The sequence below is a fragment of the Rhincodon typus genome, chromosome 18, assembly GCF_021869965.1.
Source record: "Rhincodon typus isolate 14 chromosome 18, sRhiTyp1.1, whole genome shotgun sequence".
Taxonomy (NCBI): Eukaryota; Metazoa; Chordata; class Chondrichthyes; order Orectolobiformes; family Rhincodontidae; genus Rhincodon; species Rhincodon typus.
Genome location: NC_063349.1, coordinates 889,665 through 897,239, shown reverse-complemented (window position 1 = coordinate 897,239; position 7,575 = coordinate 889,665).

Genomic DNA, 7,575 nt, shown 5'->3' with positions numbered 1-7,575 from the left:
GTTAATTACCCTGAAACCCCTCCTGGTACTCCAGTTAATTACCCTGAACCCCTCCTGGTACTCCAGTTAATTATCGTGCTCACTGAATGATGTGGCTTCTGTTCCTTAACTTTCCCACTGAATTGCAAATGCGGTTAATATTACGAATGGCAATCTGGGCAATGTGACAGATTTGCTGGATACCCACTTTTCAGATGAGGCTGCCTGGAAAATGGTAATACGCCTGGTATTCCAGCAACCTCACTGTAGTCTGGGATTTGCATGGGAATAACGTTCAGGATAACAATCCTCACCATGAAATAAGATAACAATTTCTATCGACCAACACACACATATACACATGGAAACCAGGAGCTGACTACCCAGTTTGCCTTCCTGTTCACAAGTTCTGCTTCATTGGTGTCTTCACTATAAGACGTATGAGCATTAAACCCGTTGAGTCTGCTGCACCATTCAGTGAGATCATGGCTGATCCGATAACCCTCAACTCCTCTCCCCATAAGAGATAGTAAGAACTGCCAATGTTGGAGTCAGAGATAACACAGTGTGGAACTGGAGGAACACAGCAGGCCAGGCAGCATCAGAGGAGCAGGAAAGCTGACGTTTCGGGTCGGGACCCTTCTTCTGAAATGCAACATGTACTCCTATTGTTTAAGAATGGAATGAGAGAAAGCAGGAATTTAGTGAACCCTTACCTAATGTCTATTCCAGGGAAATTGAACGGACCTCTAATTAAAAGCAGAGTGATTTAGCACTTAGGAGAAATCTGTGCTATGATAATGTGAATTTTTAATGGGTAGGTCACAGCTAATGAATGTAATTGAATTATTTGAGGAAGTGGCTACTGTAATAGAGAATAAAGCACAGTAATAATCTTTGGATGAAGTTTAAATGGGCTTCCATAAGACATTTAGTTAGATTTCAAATGTGTGCCTGCTGGCTAAAATTAAACCTCATAAAATTGAAGTGAAATAAAAGGGCCCTTATTGGTCAGTGCATTCAGTACAAGACATTGGTTAGACCACTTTTGGAATATTGCATTCATTTCTAGTTTCCTTGCTACAGGAAGGATGTTTTGAAACTTGAAAGGGTTCAGAAAAGATCTACGGGGATGTTGCCAGGGCTTGAGCTACAGGGTGACGCTGAATAGGCTGGGGCGATTTTCTCTGGAGCATCGGAGGATAACTGGTGACTTTATAGAGGTTTATAAGATCATGAGGGGCATGGATAGGGTGAATAATCAAGCTCTTTTCCCTAGGGTAGGGGAGTCCAAAACCATAGGGTGTAAATTCAAGGTGAGAGGGGAAAGATTTAAAAGGAGCAACGTTTTCACAAAGAGGGTGGTGCGTGTATGGAATGAACTGCCAAAGGAAGTGGTGAACTGATACAATTACATTTAAAAGACATCTGGATGGGTACATGAATAGGAAGAGTTTAGAGGGATATGGGCCAGTGTTGACAAATGGGACTGGATTATTTTAGGATATCTGGTTGACATGGACAAGTTGGACCAAAGGGTCTGTTTCTGAGCTGTACATCTTAATGATTCTATGGCTGTTGTGGTGCAGTGGCAATGCCCCTATCTCTGGCCCAGGAGGACTGGGTTTAAGTCCCACCTGCTTCAGAGATGTGTAATGACATTCCTGAGCAGGTTGATCTGGAAGGCAAATTATTGACCTGGTCTAGGCCAGAAAGTCCCAGTTGAAGGCCTGCATGGAAATGTATTGATTTTGAAAACAAAATTCGTTGGGATTGATCAGATGATAGAACATTGGGAGATTGTATATGGCTGTAAATTCTCCTAGATGTTTACAGTATAGAATGAGACCATTCAGCCCATCATGTCTGTGCCAGTCAATGAAGATTTGACTGCACTAATCCCATTTTCCAGCTCTTAGCCCATCACCTTAGAGGTGCTGGCAATGCAAGGAATCTCTAAATTCTGATAAAATGTCAGAAGAGTTTCTGACTCGACCACCCTTTCAGCAGTAAATTTCAGATTCCTGCCACCCTCTCAGTGACAAACAATTTCCTCTTAACCCTCTGCCTCTTCCCTTAATTCTAAGTCGCCTGGTTATTGACCCCTCTACTAATGGAAGAAAGTGTCATCCCATCTGTCCTATCTCTGCCCCTCATAATATCTCTCAGGTTCCCTCTCAGCCCTTACTGTTCCAAGGAAAACAAGCCCAGCCTTTCCAATCATTCCTCATATCTCAAACCCTCCAGTAGAGGCAGCATCCTTGTGAATCTTCTCTGCACCCTCTCTAGTGCAATCACTTCCTTCCCATAACGTGATGACCAGAACCACATGTAGTACTCAGCTGTGGCCTAACCAGCATTTTATACAGTTCCAGCATAACCTCCTTGCTCTTTTATTCAGTGTCGGCTAATAAAAGAACATAGCCCATATCATGGGATCCCCACAGTGTGGGAGCAGGCCATTCGGTGCATCAAGTCCACACTGACCCTCCAAATAGGATCCCTCCCAAACTAACCCTGTACCCTGTAACCCTGCATTTCCTATGGCTAATCCACCTAATCTACATCCCTGGACACTATGGGCAATTTAGCATGGCCAATCCACCTCACTTGCACATTTTAGGACTGTGGGAGGAAATCAGAGCACCCAGAGGCAAACCCGTACAGACACAGGGAGAATGTGCAAACTCCACACAGTCATCCAAGGATGGAATCAAACTCAGTTCCTTGGTGCTATGAGGCAGCAGCGTTAATCAGTGAGCCACCGTGCTGCTCTGCTTTCTTAACCACTATATCTACCTGCCCTGCTGCCTTCAGGGATTTGTGGAATTGCCAATTAAAGTCCCTCTGATCTTCAGTACTTCCCAGGATCCTAGAATTCACAATGCAATCCCTTGTCTCGCTAGCTGTTCCCAATGCATTAATTCACACTTTTCTGAGTTGAATTCCATTTGCTGCTGCTTTGCCCATCTGACCAGATCATTGATTTCGACCTGCAGTTTCTGGTTATCCTTTACCACTCTACCAATTTTCATGTTGTCTTATAACCCTGATCATAACCCCTAAGTCCAGATCATCAATGTACACTGCAACCCACAATGGTCCACGCACCTACCTCTGCAAAACCCCACTGGAAACAGATTCCAGTCACAGAAAGATCCCACTATATCACAGAAGTTGCTGGAGAAACTCAGCAGGTCTGCCAGAACTTGTGGAGAGAGAAACAGAATTAACATTTTGAATCTAGTATGACTCTTCTTCAGGTCATTGGACTCACCTCGCATTTATCCGGACTGAATTCCATTGGCCGCTGAGGAGTCCATCTGACCAGCCTGTCTATATCCTATTGTAGGTGAAGGGTATACTCCTCACTATTTACCACTTCACCAATTTTTATATCATCCATGAATTTCCTGATAAATCCTTCTCTATTCAGTCTAAATCATTGAAATAAACCACAAGGTCAGAAATCACACGACACCAGGTTATAGTCCAACAGTTTAATTTGAAAACACAAGCTTTCGGAACCTCAGTCCTTCTTCAAGTGTTAGTGAGAGAGGTAGTATTAGACATAGAACTTATAAGCAAAAGATCAAAGATTCACACCATAGATGAGGATGTACTAAATAAACCTAAGATGCTGTTAAATCTTTAATCAGTTAGAAGGTTTTAATTGATTAATATGTATATGTAAATCTCAGAATTTCTTTCAAGTCACTGTACTGTGAGAACTAAAGGTTGTATCAGTGTAAAGAAGAGGTGACGTTTTAGGTCAGATAATGCATGTTAGATATGAAATAACAGTGTGGAGCTGGAGGAACCCAGCAGGCCAGGCAGCATCAGAGGAGCAGGAAAACTGAAGTTATGGGTCAGGACCCTTCTTCAGAAATGGGGGAGGGGGAAGGGAGCTCAGAAATAAATAGAGAGGAAGGGTGGGGCTGGGGAAGGTAGATGGGATGGTGATAGGTGAGTGCAGGTAGGCAGTGGTGGGGATTGGTCAGTGAGGTGGGAGGAGCAGATAGGTGGGAGAGAAGACGGACAGGTTGTGTCAGGTCAAGGAGGTGGGGATGAGAGGGAGAGGTGGTCTTGGAATGAGGTCGGGGCTGGGGAGATTTTGAAACTAGTAAAGTCCACATTGAGACCATTGGGTTGTAGGCTCCCAAGACGGAATGTGAGCTGCTGCTCCTCCAGTTTCCAGGTGGCGTCATTGGGACACTGGAGGAGGCCCAGGATGGACATGTCGTCCAGTGAGTGGGAGGGGGAGTTGAAGTGGTTCGCGACTGGGAGGTGTCGTTTGTCGCGAACCGAGCGTAGTGCTCTACAAAGCGGTCTCTGAGCCTCCGCTTGGTCTCACGGATGTAAAGGAGGCCACATCAGGAACAGCGGATACCATAGACCACATTAGCAGATGTGCAGGTGAACATCTGTTTAATGTGGAAGGTTTTTTTTGGTTCCTTGGATGGAGGTAAGGGGGGAGGTGTAGAGGCAGGTGTAGCACTTCCTGCGGTTGCAGGGAAAGGTGTCGGGGGTGGTGGGGCTGGTGGGGAGTGTGAAGCAGACGAGGGAGTCACAGAGAGAGCGGTCCCTACAGAAGGCAGATAGGGGTGGGGAGGAAATATATCCTTGGTTTGGGGTTAGATTGCAGGTGGCGGAAGTGACAGAGAATGATACGTTGAATCTGGAGGTTAATGGGGTGATACGTGAGGACAAGGGGAATTCTGTCTTTGTTTTTATTGTGGGGAGGGGATGTGAGGGCAGAGGTGCAGGAAATGCAAGAGATGCGGTTGACAGCATTTTCAACCACTGAAGGGGGATGTTGCGGTTCTTGAAATAAGAGGATATCTGGAATGTTTGGAAGTGGAATGCCCCATCTTGGGAGCAGATGCGGCAGAGGTGGAGGAATTGGGAGTAGGTATGAATCTTTGTTCAGAATCTGTTTGTGTTTTGGTTTGGAGTCAGACTGGCTTGATTTCTAAAGTAGGAATTTATAAAACACCACATTGACTGACTGTCTATAAATTGTGTGCTTTTTGAACAAAATAGAATGTATCTGCAAATACAAATTCACCTCATAGATTCACGTGTTTGTGCATGTGTGTGTGAAGGAGAGTGTGTGTTTGTGCATGTGCGTGTGCCAGGAAGAGAGAGAGTGCGTGTACGTGTGTGTGTGCATGTGTGTGAGGAAGAGAGAGAGAGTGTGTGTGTGTGTGTGTGTGTGTGTGTGTGTGCTTGAGAAACAACCCGAAACGTCAGCTTTCCTGCTCCTCTGATGCTGCTTGGCCTGCTGTGTTCATCCAGCTCTACACCTTGTTATCTCAGATTCTCCAGCATCGGCAGTTCCTACTGTCTGTGTGAGTGTATGTGTGTGAGAGACAGTGTGTGTATGAGCGAGGATCGGTGTGAGACAGAGAGTGTGTATGTGTTTGTATGAGTGAGTGTGAGTGTATGTATGCGGTGTGTGAGTGCATGTGTGAGATTGTATAGTGTGGTGCGGTCACCTGTAGTGTGACATGAACCCAAGATATCGGTTGAGGACTCCTCATGGGCACCAAACTTGGCTATCAGCCTCTGCTCAGAGACTCTGTGGGATACACAACAATGCAGTGTTTCCAGGTCAAGGATTGCTCATTTCCTTCTCCCTCTTGATGCTTTTCCTCTTCTTCTGTTTATGGCCGTCCTCCTGCACATCTTTGTCGCTGGTGTGTCCTTCATACAACTGTCTCTTGTCACTCTGCTGCTGCCCTGTGCTGGCTCTGTGTGACTGAAGGGATTTCCCTTTCTGGTATTGCTCACTACCTGCCATACACCCTCTTGTTTGTTAACTGCCTCCTCCTCCATTGACTTTGTATAGTCAGATGGAGGTTCAGTTGGTTTATCACTCTCTGGAGCATCTTCTTTCTGTAAGATGTAAGTTGTAAGATGCTTCAGGTGGGATAGAGAGGGAGGTAAAAGGGGTGGAGGAGTTGCTTTACTGGTCAAAGAGGATATCACAGCTGGGCTGAAGGAAGGCACTATGGAGGACTCGAGCAGCGAGGCAATATGGGCAGAGCTCAGAAATAGGAAGGGTGCGGGTAACAATGTTTGGGCTGTACTACAGACCTCCCAACAGCAAGCGTGAGATAGAGGTACAAATATGTAGACAGATTACGGAAAGATGTAGCAGCAACAGGGTGGTGGTGATGGGAGATTTTAATCTTCCCAACATCGACTGGGATTCACTTAGTGTTAGGGGTTTAGATGGAGCAGAATTTGTAAGGAGCATCCAGGAGGGTTTTATAGAGCAGTATGTAATTAGTCCAATTCGGGAAGGGGCCATACTGGACCTGGTGTTGCGGAATGAGCCCGGCCAGGTAGTTGAAGTTTCAGTCGGGGATTACTTTGGGAATAGTGATCACAATTCCGTAAGTTTTAGAATACTGATGGACAAAGACGAGAGTGGTCCTAAAGGAAGAGTGCTGAATTGGGGGAAGGCCAACTATAGCAAAATTCAGCAGGAGCTGGGGAAAGTGGATTGGGAGCAGCTGTTTGAGGGTAAATCCACATTTGGTATGTGGGAGGCTTTTAAAGAGAGGTTGATTAGAGTGCAGGACAGACATGTCCCTGTGAAAATGAGGGATAGAATGGGCAAGATTAGGGAACCATGGATGACAGGTGAAATTGTGAGACTAGCAAAGAGGAAAAAGGAAGCATATATAAGGTCTAGGCGACTGAAAACAGATGAAGCTTTGGAAGAATATCGGGACAGTAGGACCAATCTGAAACAAGGAGTTAAGAGGGCTGAAGGGGTCATGAAATATCTTTAACCACCTGGGTTAAGGACAATCCTAAAGCCTTTTATTCGTACATAAGGAGCAAGAGGGTCACTAGAGAAAGGGTTGGCCCACTCAAGGACAAAGGAGGGAATTTATGCGAGTAGTCAGAGAAAATGAGTGAGATTCTTAATGAGTACTTTGCGTCGGTATTCACTGAGGAGATGGACATGACGGATGTTGAGGTTAGGGATAGATGTTTGATTACTCTAGGTCAAGTCGGCATATGGAGGTGGGGGGGAAGTGTTGGGTATTCTAAAAAGCATTAGAGTTGACAAGTCTCCAGGTCCGGATGGGATCTATCCCAGGTCACTGAGGGAAGCGAGAGAGGAAATAGCTGGGGCCTTAACAGATATCTTTGCAGCATCCTTGAGCACGGGTGAGGTCCCGGAGGACTGGAGAATTGCTAATGTTGTCCCCTTGTTTAAGAAGTGTAGCAAGGATAATCCAGGTAATTGGAGACCGGTGAGCCTGACGTCAGTGCTGGGGAAGCTGCTGGAGAAGATACTGAGGGATAGGATCTATTTACATTTGGAAGAAAATGGGCTGGTTAGTGATAGGCAGCATGGTTTTTGCAGGGAACGTCATGTCTTACCAACTTGATAGAATCCTTTGAGGAAGTGACAAAGTTGATAGATAAGGAAAGGGCTGTAGATGTCATATACATGGACTTCAGTAAGGCGTTTGATAAGGTTCGCCATGGTAGGCTGATGGAGAAAGTGAAGTCGCATGGGGTCCAAGGTGTACTAGCTAGATGGATAGAGAACTGGCTGGGCAACAGGAGACA